The sequence below is a fragment of the Leptonychotes weddellii genome, chromosome 9, assembly GCF_054177405.1.
Source record: "Leptonychotes weddellii isolate Sample4059 chromosome 9, ASM5417740v2, whole genome shotgun sequence".
Taxonomy (NCBI): Eukaryota; Metazoa; Chordata; class Mammalia; order Carnivora; family Phocidae; genus Leptonychotes; species Leptonychotes weddellii.
Window position 1 is genome coordinate 90957142 of NC_138377.1, and position 16591 is coordinate 90973732.

The 16591-nt window shown below is 43.6% G+C and overlaps 1 long non-coding RNA gene across 1 annotated transcript; it reads left to right on the plus strand.

Moving 5' to 3' along the window:
- The first annotated feature begins 450 nt into the window (after positions 1-450).
- On the plus strand, positions 451-16585 carry LOC145723534 (uncharacterized). The gene is made up of 3 exons (XR_014148666.1): positions 451-8626; positions 8950-8997; positions 9742-16585. It is a non-coding gene; the product is annotated as an uncharacterized LOC145723534 (long non-coding RNA).
- Positions 16586-16591: the final 6 nt, after the last annotated feature.

The window sequence follows — 16591 nt, forward strand, 5'->3', positions numbered from 1 at the left end:
GGCGGGCGCCGGCGGGGAGCGCGGGGGCGGGGGCGGGGGCTGCGCCCGGGGGCAGGAGCGGGGCGGCCCCGGGGCCCCCGAGGAAGAGCGACTCCTTGCGGCGAGTGTGCGGGCTCTCGAGCAGCGCGCAGAAGCCGTAGGCGGTGCGCGCGCGCGGCAGGTGCGGCAGCGAGAGCGCGGCCTGCGAGCGCGGGTCCCAGTCCGTGTGCCCCGCGGTATCGTCGGCTCCTCGGGGCCACAGGTCCGGCTCGGCGGCGCAGCGCCGGGGCAGAGCCGCGGCCGGAGGCGGAGATTCGGGTACGCAGGGCGCGGGCAGCCGCGGCGGGATGCAGAACTCGGGGATGCGGGCCGGGGTGAGCACGTTGGAGAAAGCGGGCTCCGGAGCGGAGGCGCGCGGTTTCCCGAGGAGCCGCATCCTCCGAGGCTAGGGCTGGGAGCAGTGGCAAGAAGTGCTCCTGCGGGGTAGAGAAGTTGGTGAGTGTGGGCGCCTGGGGCCCCTCGGGAAGTGGCTGGACCGCTCCCCGGGGCCCTCCGAGGGTACCAACGGGCCTACGATCCCTGGCGAATCCACGCCGAGCGCTCCTGCACCCACAGACCTGCCCGCCTTCCATTCATCGGTAGTAAATAAACGAACAAATCGAAATCAGACCTTTCCTTCCTTCTCCAGTCACTCTGGGTCCTGAATTTCAAGTTCAGTGCCGGCAGCCTCCCGGTCCCGGCTGGGGCGCCAGCTTCAGCACTCTGGCTGGGACAGTGGCGCCCCTGCCTTATACTGGCAGCCTGAGTCCCGCCCAGCCGGCCGGGAGCCCAACCCCTGGAGGCACTGGACAGCCCGCCTTCCAAGCCAACCCTGCTTGCCCTGCTCGCCGCGGCTGGGGGCCCTGCAGCGCGTGCTGGGGCGTGACCCTCTGGTCAGTCCTGGGACCCGCATCCGCTTGGCGTGCACGGAGCCCCTTACACAGGCCTGAAAAAGGTTGCAGGTGAAGAGAGGATGCCTGGTGGCCCTGCCCAGGGAGAACTGGCGGCGGAACATGCTGGCGGCCTCTTGGAGAAGATGAAACAGGGTGAGGAACCAGGAAGTTCCCTTTTGCTAGGAGCTAAATCCTGTCATCCTGCACGTGACGGACATGCTCTAGGTGCTTCTATTTTACTGCCTCCACGCACCCGCCATGTGTAGATCAATACGGTTTCCATGATATTCGTGTACTTATTACCAGTCTCTCTCTGCTGGTTGGTGGCCTCCTTAATAGCCTGCTCAGTCAATGCCGTAAATACTGATGAACTGGGTGGATTATGCAAACATTTCTGAATGACTGCAGCCTGTCATCTTTTGTCACAAAAGATGGGGCCTCTGGCTCATACTCGAAAAATAACACTTGATATTCCCAAAGTTACCCCTCTTCTCTCTGTTTCAGCAGGGAGGGACCAGTTAGAAAGCCCCTTACAGAAAATCTGTATTACCTCTTTCCACGCCTCCCATCCCCCCCCCCAACCTTCGTTTTCTAATATGAGAAAAAACTGGAAGCCCAGAGGGACTTGAGGAAATTCCATAAAGGTTAAATAAAGCCAGTTAATGGCAGAACCTGGAATTAGCAACTTCCTGTTTATTTGGCTTTGCATGTGATGCTTCCTGCTATCTGAAATGCCCTTCCTCGGCTTTTTCGCTCTGTAGGAACTCCTGTTTATTTTCCATAATTCAGCCAGACGACGGCATCCCCTTCAGGCCTCTTTACCCAACTCCCCCTCTACAGTTCATCAGTCCCTCCTTATTCCCTCCACACACCTTTTAATACCACCATTGCTGCATTTAGCATGCTGCTTTGGAATTTGGGGTTTACAGATTTGTCTCCCCCAATAGACTATGAGTTGAGGGCAAAGACTGGGACAACTCATTCAGGGTGTTTGGGGGACCTCTTTTGAATGTAGGTAAAATAAAATAAGAGTGCTATGATTCAGAATCTTGGTCTGCCTCCATCCCAGTTGCCCTATACAAGGGACAAACCTAGCTGTCTTATTAATCTTTTATCCAATTCCAGCACCCGGAATACAATGCCAGGCAAATAGTAAGTGCTCAGTAAATATTTGAGTGAATCATATTGTGTGGAATTGAGCTTGATCTACGATCCAGGTCTTATGACTGTCAGGTGCTTTTAACCACATAACCCTCTAACCGCATTATTCAATTTCTCACAGCAAACCAGTGAGGTGGACATTGCTTCTCAGATGAGAAACTGAGGCTTAGGTTAAGAGACTTGTCTAGGGTCGTTCAAACTATGAATCACATGCTGTTCTCCAAGTCGCAGCTTTTTGCTAATTTCTTCTCTTTTTCATTCACTCAGTTTAAGATAATTTGCTAAGTCTGTTGTGTGTCAGGCATTGTGTGTGTGTGTGTGTGTGTTTGTGTGTGGCTTGTACTGCACTTTATACCCAGAATGTTAATTCTTAAAGTAACTCAGTCTACTGTTAAGTATTTTCCACTATCCTTGCTTGGGAATAAGTACCATTATTTCCAAATCCTTAGAGGTAAGGAGAGTGAATGTTTCCCCTTGGTAGTAATTAATATTTTCTTTCTTAATCGATCGCTGTTCTCCTTTAGTATATGCTTTTTTGATGGGACAAGCATGAATCATGCAACCAGGGAGCAGTAACCATTCCTGCCAAAGCCAAACTTGCAGGCAGAGGAGTCCCCGGGGTCTCTGAGTGCATCAGTTCCTCTGATTCTTCAGGCCAGTCAGCAAATTAGTGGGCAAATGGTCTTCTCTCAAGGAGAGCACACCAGCATTATGTCCTGCTAATGTGTCAGCTCACTTCAAATCAGACCCCAATGAAAATGGCTCTTCTGCGGGCCTTCATGACAGGAACACACGAACCTCATCAGTGGTAAATGCCACCAAAAGCCGGATGTGGGATTTGAGTCATTATGCTGCCAGCAATTCATGTTCATAGCACAGTATAAGCAGGGCTGGAAACCCAGTCTCCATCGAGAGGGTTTTCCAAAACCACTAGTTTTCCATGAATCAACATTCTACAGAAGAGACAGTAAGATACAGGGAAATTAAATTACTTACCCAAGAATACACTCCAATCATTCATTTAAGCCCATAGCTGCAGGCCGTATCCACAGTTAGAGGCCTGATTTTCTTCCTGATTCTGAAATCACACTGGGAAAAAGTGAAAAACAACGTCTCAGTAGAAACTCTGATCACTCCAGTTGTTTGTTGTGTGCCTTATGACCATATAAGGTCCACCATCATCTTGTATTCAAAGCTTTGAAATTGTTATTTTGAAGAAACTATCCCAATGATAATATTAACGTTTACTGAATGCTCACTATATCCTGGGTCTTATTTAATCCCTAAACAACCCTCTAAAGAAGGTAAGGATGTAGAAACTATGGCTCATAGAAGAGAAACAACTTGTCCAGAGGCTCACAGCCATGAAAAGCAAGGTTGGGAGTCAAATCCATATCCATCTGGCTCATTCTGCTGTGTGCTTATAACCACTTCCCTAGAGTGCCTCCCTCAGAGCTATTTTTCCTGAATCCATGTCCTCTCTGAGTGGTTAGATAGAAGAAAAAGAGAGCTTTGTTCCAAGGCCTTGGGTTGAAACTATACAACTATTGTTTATACCAGCGCCCAAGAGCTTAACACATGCAATTGTCGTAAGCAGGAAATCACTAGTTTTGCACAGTAGTGCTGTATCATTTGTAAACAGAATCCTTATCCTCCCCAGAAGTGTATTTACTCTCTTTATACCATACCTTTTTCCAAAACAGGATTTGAGGGGATTTATGTAACAAAGACCCAGGGAACTTACGGATTAGAGCCTGATGGTAAAAATGGAAAAGACATGCAATTGAGTGAGTAAGGAACCCTGAATGAGGTCCCAAATTGACACGTACCAATACCCATAACCCTAGAATGGGATGGACAAGATGTGAAGGCAGTGAAAGAGACTGCAGTGGGAAGGCTTGGGGTGGACCCTCATAGTCCACTAGCTTTGGAAAACGAGAAGAATCAGTCTGAATGTCCAGTGGTATGGGAATAGCCATGTCTCCTTTACAGAAAAAAATACAGTCGTGGAAAATCATCATCAAGAAGACTGTAGCAACACAGAAACATATTTCTGTTGGAGTGTTTGATGAAGTTAACAATATGCAAGACTATATATCCCTTAACATCACAGTTGGATAAAGATGTGGTTTCCTAAAGCCCAGAACTAGTTGGGAATATAAAACATCGACACAATTTCTTTTTTGTGGGCATTGAAGTTTTTATCAATTTATGCCCTGGTTCATTGAAAGTTAGTTTGAGCAAGCCTACAAATATATGTGTGACATGAGGATAAAATGGAAAAGAAGTGGGTGAAGTAAATGACACAGAAAATAAGGGTAGGGACGATATGATAAAATCGGAAATGAAGTTATAATGGAAACTATGTAGTGAAATTTTTTCTTTGTAGCTGCCACAGTTATGAGCATGAGCCCAGGATCTGGCGTCACCAGAGCGGACCTTGAACTCTAGTGCTGCAATTTCCTTTTTCTGTGTCCTCGAACAAGTCATTGCACCTCCAATATGGCTCGTTTTTATCTATTAGATGGGAAAGATGAACATTGTTTCCTGAAGATAGAATGGGAACTTGCTCATGAACGTACTTTGTAAGTCATAAACTGCCTCAATCCTTTACTTGCTGTTCCCTGCAAGCTTCCCTGTTTCCTCTTCTTTTCATATCATCTCCCCCCCCACTTCAAGATTCCTACTCATTTTTCTGGAACTCTGTTCAAACATCACGTCGTCCTGAAAGCCCTCTAGGACTGCCCAGGTTTGGTCATGGGCCCCTTTTCTGTGATCTTCCTTCAGCGCGAAGGGAAGGCATGGCAGTGAATTTTGGAGTCTCTGAAACTTGGATTCACAATCCTACTCTGCCGCTTTCCACATGTGTGACCTTGAACAAGTTAGTAAAACCCTCTGAGTCCAATTTTATGTATTAATCTTATCTTACTTCCATTTTGGGAGGATTAGAGATAGGACATAGTAGGCACAAAGGACATAATAGGGCTCAGTAAATGTTGGTTATTATTACTGAAATAACTTCCTTGGGTTAAGTTTCCCATGTAAAACTTTCAAAATTTCTTGGTTTGCTAAAACATATTAAGTCCATGTTTACATTTGAAAGCTTTTGAAGACAGCTAATGAAAAACATATGTAACAACTTAAAACAATTCTTGGTCCACACTGAAATAATTGCAGAATATTTAATATTATCCCAGCTAAATGTTTATCAAGCTAACAAATGAAAATCAAGGTTAATTTTATCAATTTCCATTTTTTTTCCTGAGGAGTGTCTAGATTCTTCTTATTGTTTGATTCTCTCTCCAGATAACTGTCTAGACTAATTTGTGGTTACCTTTTAAGAATCTTCAGCTCATTGGACTTTCTCCTTTCATGTCAGAGATTAGTCTCCTTTATGTACACATTAGATACTCAACGTGCGCATTACTTCGTCATTTTTACAAATATCGTACTTGTTTACTCTTCATAACAATCATGTCAATCTAATGTTCATTTTACAGATGAGGACATTGAGACTCAGTTGTTTCCTTCGAGATACCAACACTTGACTGAGTCATTACTCAAACCCTGGTCTTGACTCCATAACTTCTGTTCTTTTCCCAAAACAATGTTTTCTGTTGCTTGTGACCAGGATTTTATAAAATAAGCTGGAAAATTTCTTAGTGAAAGCAGCTTGCATACAAACCATCATGAGGAAGTGAGAAGTAACTCAAGAGTTTTAAGCGAATTTGCATGTATCTCCTTTGGGCTACTCTCCTCTGCTTTTGCCCACCTTGAAATGCTGTTGTTCCCAGAGTTTCTTCTGCAGTCCCCCTTCTGCTTTATCCCCAGGGATTCAATTTAATCTCTTTGTGCACACCTCTCGGAGCTGCCATGCTCAGCTTGCCCTCCCCACTCCTCCCCGGAGCTAAGAAGCAAACCTGATCATATCACTCCCTGATTTCCAGCCTTCTGTGTTGCCTCACTGCCTTTAAGATAAAGCCCAAAGTGCTTTGCCTCAAGTACAAGAGTCCTCACCCTCTGGCCTCTCCCGACCACAATCTCCAGCCTCTCGTCTCCAGCTATTCCCACCACGCCTGTGACTTCAGTCCCTGTACGTGCTGTTACCTGAAAGCTCATATTCGCTCACCTCAGGTCTTTGTTCATGCTGTTCTACCTGATGAGCCCAGCTACCATCTGCCTTCAGAAGCCCTCTTCATTCCTTCACCTTCTCCTGAAAGCCTTCCCTGACCTCCCCAGGTTGGGCCATGCCATCCGCTATGATAGCGCTTCTCCTATGGTATTCAGGATGTTTGCTTGCCTGTCTGTTTCTCCCACAGAGAGTCTCCTTCTCTTTGAAGGACACTATTTCACCCCCATACCACAGGCCCCGCACAGGACTGGCACGTGGCTGGTCAGAGTTTGCTGAAATTAGGCACAGTCTCGCACTGCTACTTGGTGTTTTTCTATGTGCTCATGTCGTCTTTTCAAAAAGACGTTTAAGTTCATTTGAGGTGAAGAATCACTTTTTATATCTATTCTCTTCCCCCTTTTGAGAGTTTACCTTAATTGTTCATATTTTTGCCTCAAAAGGAACCAGGTGAGAAACTAGTATTAACTTTTCTTTTCCACTCTAAGGAAGTTAGTACATTAATTTCTATGATGCTTGTTTTAAAAGAACTGTTACTGCTTAACTCAAGTTATGTATGCTGTCGTTAATGTTATTTGAATCTCCTTAGGTCAAATAGTCTTTTAAAAATTCAACCATGTAGGTGCATTTACATTATGCAAGTGATTTATTATGGTAACTCATTAAATCAAGTAGCTGATGTGACTTACTAAATTGATGAACACAGCGGTTAACATGTAGCCACTTACACCTTTCTCACGGGCTGTCTAGAAAACAAACTTCCCGTCTTGATCCCCATCCAACTCCTTCATTCTAGTTGATCACTGATTTATTGGTCTTTTCTCTGTGAGCAGTAACCAAATTTTTAAGTATTGCATTTTCTTCCCATCACTAACTACAAGATTGACCAAAAGCAACATCCCTGTTGAACATTTACTTTTCTTTTACGGTCCACAAGATCTAGACCCCATTCACATGTTCTTTGATTTTTCCTTTTTAGGTCTTTTTAAAAGAATTATGTGACATTTAATGAATGCAAAAAAGCCCTCAAAACATAATACAGTGAACACCTGTTTATCCACCAACCAGCTTAAGAAATAAGCTATTTTCAAAACAGTTGAAACCCCCTATAATCCTTCTCGATCCCCTTTTTGTCTCTTTGCTGTCCCAGAGCTAAGTATTATCTGAATTTGGGGCTTATTGTTGTCTTTCTCTAAATATTACTTTTATGCCATATGTATATATCCCTACAAATTATTCTGTTTATTTTGTTTTTTGAACCTTATAAAAATGTTAAGACTACAAATATTCCTCTGAAGTTTTCCTTTATTCTACATTCTGTTTTTAAGATTCATTTACATATTTGTGTACAGCTGTAGCTCATTCATTTCACTGCCAGAGAGAATTCCACTGTACAAACGTACTTTATTTCTCTTGCCGATGAACGTTGGGATTGTCTCCAGTGTTTCCAGCGCTGGTATGATCATCTGTATACATGTCTTCCCAGCCACCTGTACACAGATTTTCTTGAGTACATCTCCAGGAATAGAATAGCTGGTAATAGGGTATTTGCATGTTCAGTTTTAATGCAAGTCGCTTTTCTCATCAGCAGTCGGTCACATTTTCTGCTGTTCCACATCCTCAACTACATTTGTATTGCCAGCTCTTAAAAGATTGCTAATATGGTGAGTGTTGTGGGCTAAACTGTGTCCTCCCAAAATTCATATGTGAAGTCCTAACCCTCAGTACCTCAGAATGTGACCGCATTTGGAGTTAGGGTCTTTAAAGAGGTAGTTATGGTTCAATGAGGTCATTAAGGTGGGCCCTAATCTGATAGGACTGGTGTCCTTATAAGAAGAAGAGATTAGGACACAGGCATGCACAGGGGAGGACCGTGAAAAGACATGGGGAGAAGACAGTCATGTGCAAGCCCAGGAGAAAGGCCCTCAGAAAAAATCAACGCTGCCCACACCTGGATGTTGGACTTCTAGTCTCCAGAGCCATGCAGAGATAAAGCTCTGTCGCTACATTGTACACCTGAAACTAATATTACACTGTATGTTAACTGAAATTTAAATAAAAACAAAAAATAAGAAGTCTCTGTTGTTTGAGCCAGCTAGTCCGTGGTGCTTTGTTATGGCAGCCCTAGCAAACCAATGCAACGAAGTTAAAAATCATAGTTTTAATTTGTATTTCTCTCATTTACAATTGAGGTTGAGCAATTTTCCATATGTTAATTAGCCATTTGGATTTCTTCTATAAAATTCTTTTTTTTTAAGATTTTATTTGAGAGAGAGAGAGAGCAAGCACAAGCAGAATGGGGCAGCACAGAAGGAAAGGGAAAAGCAGACTCTGCATTGGAGCATGGAGCCCAACGCAGGGCTCGATCCCAGGACCCCAAGATCATGATCTGAGCTGAAAGCAGACACTTAACCGAGTCATCCAGGTACCCCTATAAAATTCTTTTTAAAAAGTCTTTCACTTCATATATTTTTACAGTGCTGTTTCCTTCTCTCATACATATATATACACATTGGACACTTCTTTTTTGGTCATTTTTAAGTGCTGTAAATATCTCCCTGTGACTTGCTTTTCATACTTTTATGATGTTTTTTGAGAAATAGGGAGTTTTAAAACTTTAATGTAATGAGATATATCAATTTTTTCCTTCATAATTTTGCTTAAGAAATAATCCCTGCCCCTAGGTCATAAAGATATTTTTCTCTATTTTCTTCTGATGTTTTAAAAGTTTTGCTTATTCATATTTAGGCTGTTAATCCACCAATGGGCAGAATTTTCAGCCAGTGTTCCCTAAAGGTGAGTAGGGCTTTCTTAGGAGGTGATGTGCTCCCCATCTTTGGGGGTATTCAAATAGTCTGGACAATCATGAGGTAGAGATCTTATAAGGAGGATTCCAGGATCATGTTGATTTATAAACCATATTGACTGTCTGGTCATGGATCTGAGTACAACAGGCATTTTTGCCTGAAGATAATAACATTTCAAATATAGTCTCAGAGTACTTGGTTATCCTATCTTGGCTACACTTCACCTACTGACTCTTATTTGAAAGCCACAACCTATTTCTACCAAGTCGTTTAAGGTTATGGACAACTCAGCAAATGCTATAAATGGACAGACTTTGGTAACTGTAAAGAATTAGATGTAAACAGCCTATGGTTTCGTCCCTTGCAGTATGACTCTGCTCTATTTTCCTGGTGGACACCCAGGACTGAATGTGGCTCATTTTGATTTTTCGCATTAGTCACAGACTGTCTGGGTCCATCTCCATCACTATCTGGCTATGTGAGCCTGGGCAAGTTTCTTAATTTATGTTACCCTCAGTTTTGTCATCTATAAAAGGGGGTTAATAGTTGTAACTATATCCTAGGGTTATGCTGATTAGTAATCCATGTAAAAGCCATTATGAGACAGTGACTGGCATCTACTCAGTAAATCTTATCTATTTTATGGTAGTAGTAATAGTAGTAGTAGTAGTAAAGGTAACAGTTGTATTTTGTTACTATACTCTTTGTTCTTATATCAGGTTAAATTTTTCAGGCACAAATGAGAACTTAGAAAAGAACTAAAGGAGGAAAAACAACTCATTTTGGTAAGTACCAATTCTGACCCAAGCCCTTTGCAAAAAATTCCTTATCTGACCTTTCATCAATCTTGCAAGGTTCCAATGACCTAGCTTTTAAAGATAAATCCTGGCTGAGAGAGTTTAAATAACTCCTCCTAAAATTACTTGGTCTGCAACCACAGAGCTAGAATCTAAATGCTATTATCTGATACAAAAGCCTAAAATCTGTTTGTGATGTTAACACTGTCTTCAGAAATCACTTGAGGCCCAAACAAATTGGTGGACCTGCCCCCAAAGCCCAGGCTGCCAACCTTAGTAGCTTTGAAAAGTCAGTGCAGAGCCTCCTCAGAGTTTCTTCAGGACTGTGCCCAGTGTTTTGACAGGCCTACAAGGGAGTCCAGAGCTGGAATAAGCACACTGGCCTGCATCTCAGAGTGCTTGGGGCTCCAGGCCTGTCTCTACTGTTTACAAGCTGGCCCCTGGGTAAGCCACTTAACCTCCCCAGATCTTGTTTTCTCCACATGAAACAGGACACTCAATGATACCAAGGAATCTTCAAATTCCTTGGTAGGGCTTCATTCTCAGAATCCAAAAATTCTACAAAGCAGCTACATAAGGTCCTACAAGGAAGCCCCTCCCGGGCCCCAGCCAAATCCGGAGAGTGACTTCACAGTTCCCCACCTACTCTGTTAGCTTTTCTTTCAGCCTCACTAAGCTAGAAATGGACCTCTCAGCTCCTAAATCATATCCATGGGTTCCTGTAAGGGAGAATCCTTCCTTGCCTCTTCCTCATTCTGGTGCTTGGAGTTCCTAGTCTTGCACTGCAGCACTCGATGTGTGCTTCGTCATCTTGTGGTGTTCCCCTCTCCTGTATCCATGTCTCCCTGTCTCTCCTCCTCTTATAAGGACACCAATCCTATTGGATAAAGGGCACACCCTACTCCGGTAAGACCTCATCTCAACTCATTACAACTACAAAGATCTTATTTCCAAATACAGTCACCTTCTGAGGTACCTGAGGTTAGGTCTTCAACACAGCTTTTGGGGGGGCCACAACTGAATCCACAATGGTGGCTGACTTATATTTTGTCTGATCCATCGTCAGCAATGCCCCCCCCAACCCAACGTAATATAGGGAAGGGGGGGTGGAATTTCAGAACCTAAACCAGGAAAAAGGTAGGAATCCTCATAAAAATTGAGTCACCCATCCCCAGCTCAGGACTCAGAGGTCACTTCTCCACCTTTGCTTCTTGAGTGGAGTGATTTACAATTGCTTCCTCTCCTGGGGAAATATGAAAGTTAGCAGCTCAGCTAGGGCTCTGCCACTTTCCTGAGGCTGCTCCAGATTGGCGGACAGCCACCAGTGGCTGCTGAAGAGATAAAATGCCCTCATCATGAATAAGGAAACTGCCAAATAAAGCCTTGAATGTCAAGAAAGGAAATAGGTTGTAAAAGTATTTTTCCTCCTCCATAATGAGAAGGGCATGTGTGGCCACACAGGGGTCTGTAGACCCATATCAGTACTGAGAGGAGCCCTGAGGGTCCACAGTCAGCGCACGGTGAGGGGCCCCATGAGGAGAATGGCCTGCCTCGGAGAGGCCTGCTAAGGCCTGAGCAGGGACCCACCCACCTCCCCATCAACTGTGTCTCACACCTGGGACGCCCAAATGGTGGGGTCAGAGTCATAGGAAATGACAAACACAGAACACTTCTTGTTGACTTCCTCAAGTGAGAGCTCCAAGACAGATTTGATTCAACTTAGAAAGGAAATGTTAGCTATCTAGCGACATAAGTATTGTGGAGAAACCTGTAACAATTACAATTAGAACTCATATTATTTAACTTGTATTATCTCTGTAAGACATACTATGCACATAAACTCTCTGTCAAGCCAAAAATGTGAACTTTTAGTGCCTGCCACAGATTGGGTTCCCAGGGAAGCAGACACTGAGCTAGCGATGCGCATGGAGGAAGGTTACTGGAAGGTCCTTGTGGGAGATTCATCAGTGGGGGTGAAGAGAGGAAATCAGAGTTGGGTAGGGGGAGCAGAGCTGTTGTGTGGTCCCAACACAGGCCTCAGCATGGGTCACGCAGAGCTCTGGAACCAGAAGAGCCCTGAAGGGTTATCCCAAACTGGGGGTAAGGGGGCAGGCAATTATAGCCCCCCATCAACCAATCATTGGATGAAAACTCCCCCAGGGGAAGGGCCGTGACCTTGATCATGGTGGGCCCCTTTAGCTAAGGCAGTTTCTGGAGAGGAATTTATCTGTGACTTGTGGGCCACGAAGGGAATGAGTGCCTAGGAACTGAAGGGGGGGGCGGTGGTCAGGATAGCACTCCACAGCCTCCACTGTGACAGTGTTCTCACTCCAGAGTGACACGGGATGATGCTCCAAGCAGGGTCTGGCCACTCAGCACCAGCTGGCATCCTCTGCTCCATTAGCAGAAACATCTAATTCCAAAGATTCCCCTGTTTGACATAAGCCACCAATCCCTCATTTAATCACAAAGGCACTCATGCCCCGCCCCCAACAGGAGACAAGTGAGCATCACACTGTGGGGGCTGTTAGGGTGCATCCAAGTGACAACCAGTGCCCTTCTAGTGACAGGTTCTTGGGTACCTGTGGGCAACAGCACATTGGTTAAATAAACTGAGGCCCGTCCACAGGGTAGATCATTAAAATGGAAGTTGTAGAAGACTGTAAGAGAATAAAACAGCATGCACTGTATGATCCCATTTCCGGGAAAAGACAAGACATATGGAAAGAGTCTAGAAGAATGGCCCTGAAAACCGAGTAATGGGATTATAGATTATTCTAATCTTTCCCCTTTTACTTAAATATATTTTCTGGATGAACCCAATATGTTACTTTTGTAACAGGGAAAAAATTAGTTTTTCTCTAAAGATTATAGAGGAAATTATTTTTTTTTCATAAGATACACCTTGTAAGAAGTAGGCCTGTGGCTACCTTAACCAAGTATTGATTTGCTTAACCGCCAGGGCCAGAAATCAGAAAAGGGACTTTAAATAGAGTTTGTAGGTTAACAATGGCCACTTCAGAGCCGGGAGATTTAAGAAAGAACAAGTTTGGATAAAAGAGAGGTTTGAAATACCTCCCCCCAAAGTAAAAGCAATATCACAAAGTAATGGCCATGCAGGATACCTGCTAAGCTTACGGTTTTGCTTGGTGCTTTCATAGGACGACCACTGAAAATACAGTCGGTGGACAAATGAGCACGCCAGATGAACTCTGAGCGCTGCGAGGCAAAATGCACCCCACGCTACTTATGCACATGTCAATCTATATCATTGAAATCTATCAACTCAGGGCAAGTTAAGGAAACACAGCCTTGTTGTAGAAAGCCATTAACATCCTCCTCTGGGAAAAGCCCTCAGGCCTGTCACAGGAATGCACAGGAGGTGCCGCATTGAACCTACACACTAGCTGGTGACTTCGGCTCAGCTGAGCCTTTGTCAGGATTCTGACCCTTTCCCAAGAAAGAAAATCAGTGACTTTGGGAAAGCACCTACAAGGAGGAATGGTTTACTCTTAAGTGACATACATAGTTTTGTCTTTGGTGTTTGTTTCTTAATTTTTAATGCTGGTCAGTGTCCAAAATTAAGATGCAATCAATGGTTGCTCCAACCTGAGATGTTTGTATGGAAAAGCACAAACTGGCTTACAGTTCATGCAAATCAATCTAAATCTGCATACCCTTTTTTTTATATCAGGTAACATATACAGAACTTCAGAGAACACTAACTACATCTCAGTTACCATTTTGTCTTCTCAAGCTGTGAGCTCTTTTTTCTATCAGCAATTAACAGAGTGAAACTTGGGCTTCAGTTGTGTCTCAAATCTGTCGGTAACAACTTTTTGTTAGGCAGATTGCGCCCCAAATCTCCTTATCTCCAGGCTTCAGAGATTCCTCCTCGTGGAGTGCTACCTGCTATGCTCACGATGAGCTGTAATGAGCACCATGCTTCTCAAACTACCCTCTCTGGAACTGTGAAGTCAGGTACATTTTCCCGAAGTTTTAGGAGAAAACTTTGCCCATGTAATAGGACATACAAAACATAAAAGGTAGATGGCTTCTTGAGAGGAAGTATGAAGCTCCAAGAAATTTCAACTCCCACCAAATCTCCAGATTTTTAGTGGTACAAGCTAGCAATCCTTTAGTATTTCTGAAGTCTCCATAGGAAGTCCAAGAAGCCCTGACCAAGAATAAGAATCTAGGAGCAGATGGTCACCGGCATTTGGGGGGAACAGAGCATAAGGTAAAGGGTAGTCCTGGGGGAACTACCTCCCACAGACAGATGTTATTTATGTTATCATCTTCCTTGGTATTAGACAGATTTCAACAATTTAGTTCAGAATCTGCCCCTAGGTCCTGTAATGCCAGAGAGGAGTCTCAGTTTCTGCTCTCAAAGAGCTCAGTTTAGGAACAAATAAATCAAGGCAGGAAGGCATGTGACAAGTCCAAAAAGGGTCCATTTTTTTCTGGGGAAAACAAACAGCACAGGACATAGTGGTATTCGATCTGGGCTTTTAGCGATCAAAGAATTCACCAGGTTCAGCTGTGTGGCAGGCAGAGATGGAACGTGATTCTCATGGCTCTTACTACTGTCAGCAATGTGCACTCACTGAGACAACTTCAGTGCTCGGCCACCGACAGGAATCCTCACGGAAACGAAATCAACTGTCCACACCATCGCAACAAGTGGGTCGCCTTTCCACCTCTGCTTCTGGAGTAGGGGATTCTTCAAATCTGTTTCTTTCCCTGGAGAAATGTGAAAGCTCACCAATAGGGCCAAGGCCCTGCTTCATCCCTGATTTGCAAAGAAAAACAGTTGCTGCTTAAGGAAATTGCAAGGGCTCTGAAAAAAATTTTTCTTCCCCATAACAAACATTAGGAATGACAAAACTTGGTTCAGCTTAGAGAAATTTTTTCTGGTCTCTGCAATTAGTGTTTCCCTTAAAAACAATTTCTTCCAAGACTGTTAGCAAGCACAGTTGGCCATGTCCCTGTGCCTTGTATTCTTAAAAGTTCCATGTGCTATTAAGGGGCTCTTTGAAAGAGCAATGGGCAAGGGAAAAGGCTTCCCAGCGGGCAGTGGCCAAAGTTAGTCCACCAAGAAGGGAAAACCAAGATTACAAAATTTGTTCTTTGCAGGAGGAGTAGGGCAGCTATCTTCCCCATGTTTTGCAAAACTTCCATGTCACTTCTAAGTTCTAGAGCTAACATTTTGGAATTACCCTGAACTTGAATTTTCTGGCTTACCCCACTCTTAAAAAGATAACAGATAAGCAGCAAAACTTTAATTCATGAAGATTATAACAGAAGTACTACATTTTATACTCTTTCCCAAACATTTCCAATTTTATAATTATATCCCTCTCATTACACAAAAGAGAAGTTTAATAACCATGTGTTCTTGGGCAAATAATAGAACCACAGTACCTCATTTTCAACATTGGTAATAATTGGGGTAAGAATACCTAGTGCCAGGTTGTTTGAGGGCTAAAGGCATAAAAGCATATAAATTATTTAGAATACTATTGCCTGAGACATGGAAAGGGCTAAGTAAATGGGAGCTAGTGTTAGGTGAAGGAGAAACATTGACATAGCAATGTATGTGATGGGGTAAGATGTTTCTTTTTACTGATAACTCGGGTGCTTTAGCAAATTGGAAAGCCTTTCTTTCATTATAGAAGTGCAATCAGACATTTGTCTTAAGTCATAAAGAATCCCCTTTTCCACTATGTTTGATTAGATGACAGAGACCTAACAAGGCTTTAAAGATAAACTGTCCAAGTTGAAGAAAAGATGGATTCTGGATCTATTGGGGTAGCTGGGATTTCCATTTCTACCCATATTTGGCATCCCTGAGGCCAAGCATCTTGGAAAGGAGAAAGCCTCATGGCTCCATGGGGAGGCTATGTACCGAGCCCATAATTACTGAGAACAGCAGTGAAGTAAGTTCACTGTAGCCAGGCCAGCCCAGGCCGAATGAAGCCACTGGGGCAGTTGCCTGAACTTGACATTGCTGGGCCTAAACAGAGGCATCTTGAGAGCAAACCAATGGACTAAAGAACAAACCTACCCACATTCCCCTGACCCTGTTCTCGGAGTTAAGACTTGGGGTCCTGGTACAGTCTATAACCAGGGAAGGAAGCTCCAGTAATTCCGGTAACAAGATTTCTTGCTGCCTTTTACAAGTGAGGGCTCCAAATGACACTTTCACACTCCAACTAGTATGTTGTCTATTACATAGAGAACTAAATATTATTCCATTTTTGTTGTCTTTGAAAGAGTTTCATACAAAAAAATGCTTTGTCAGATCCTATGTCATCAAAAGTACACTTTATTATAATGGCCTAGGATCACTTAGAAGTATGTCACACTGTGATACAGCAGAGGCCTCAAGAAGGCTTTTGTGCATTTATGTTTGGTTCCAGGCATATAGTGACACCATTTCTTCCCTGAGTGGAAATGCGCAATTTCAAAGGACCCTCCACATGACCGAACCCATCTATCCCGTATTTAGCCACCAAAACAATCTTGTCCTCCCCATTAAGAGAGCCAAATGCTGTATCATGCGGCCCTTGTTCTCAAGTGTCTTTAGGTTGTGTTCATTCATTTTTTTACATAAAAATCCTCCTAGAATGGGACCGGTGGACAAGAGCAGACTTGTTAATGAATTAAAGCACACCTATGGGATAGATCATTAAAATCAATGTTGTAGAAGAGTGTGAGCTCAGAAAAATTTAAAAAGTCTGTAACACAGAACTGTACTAAGTAATCCTATTTCTAGAAAAAAAA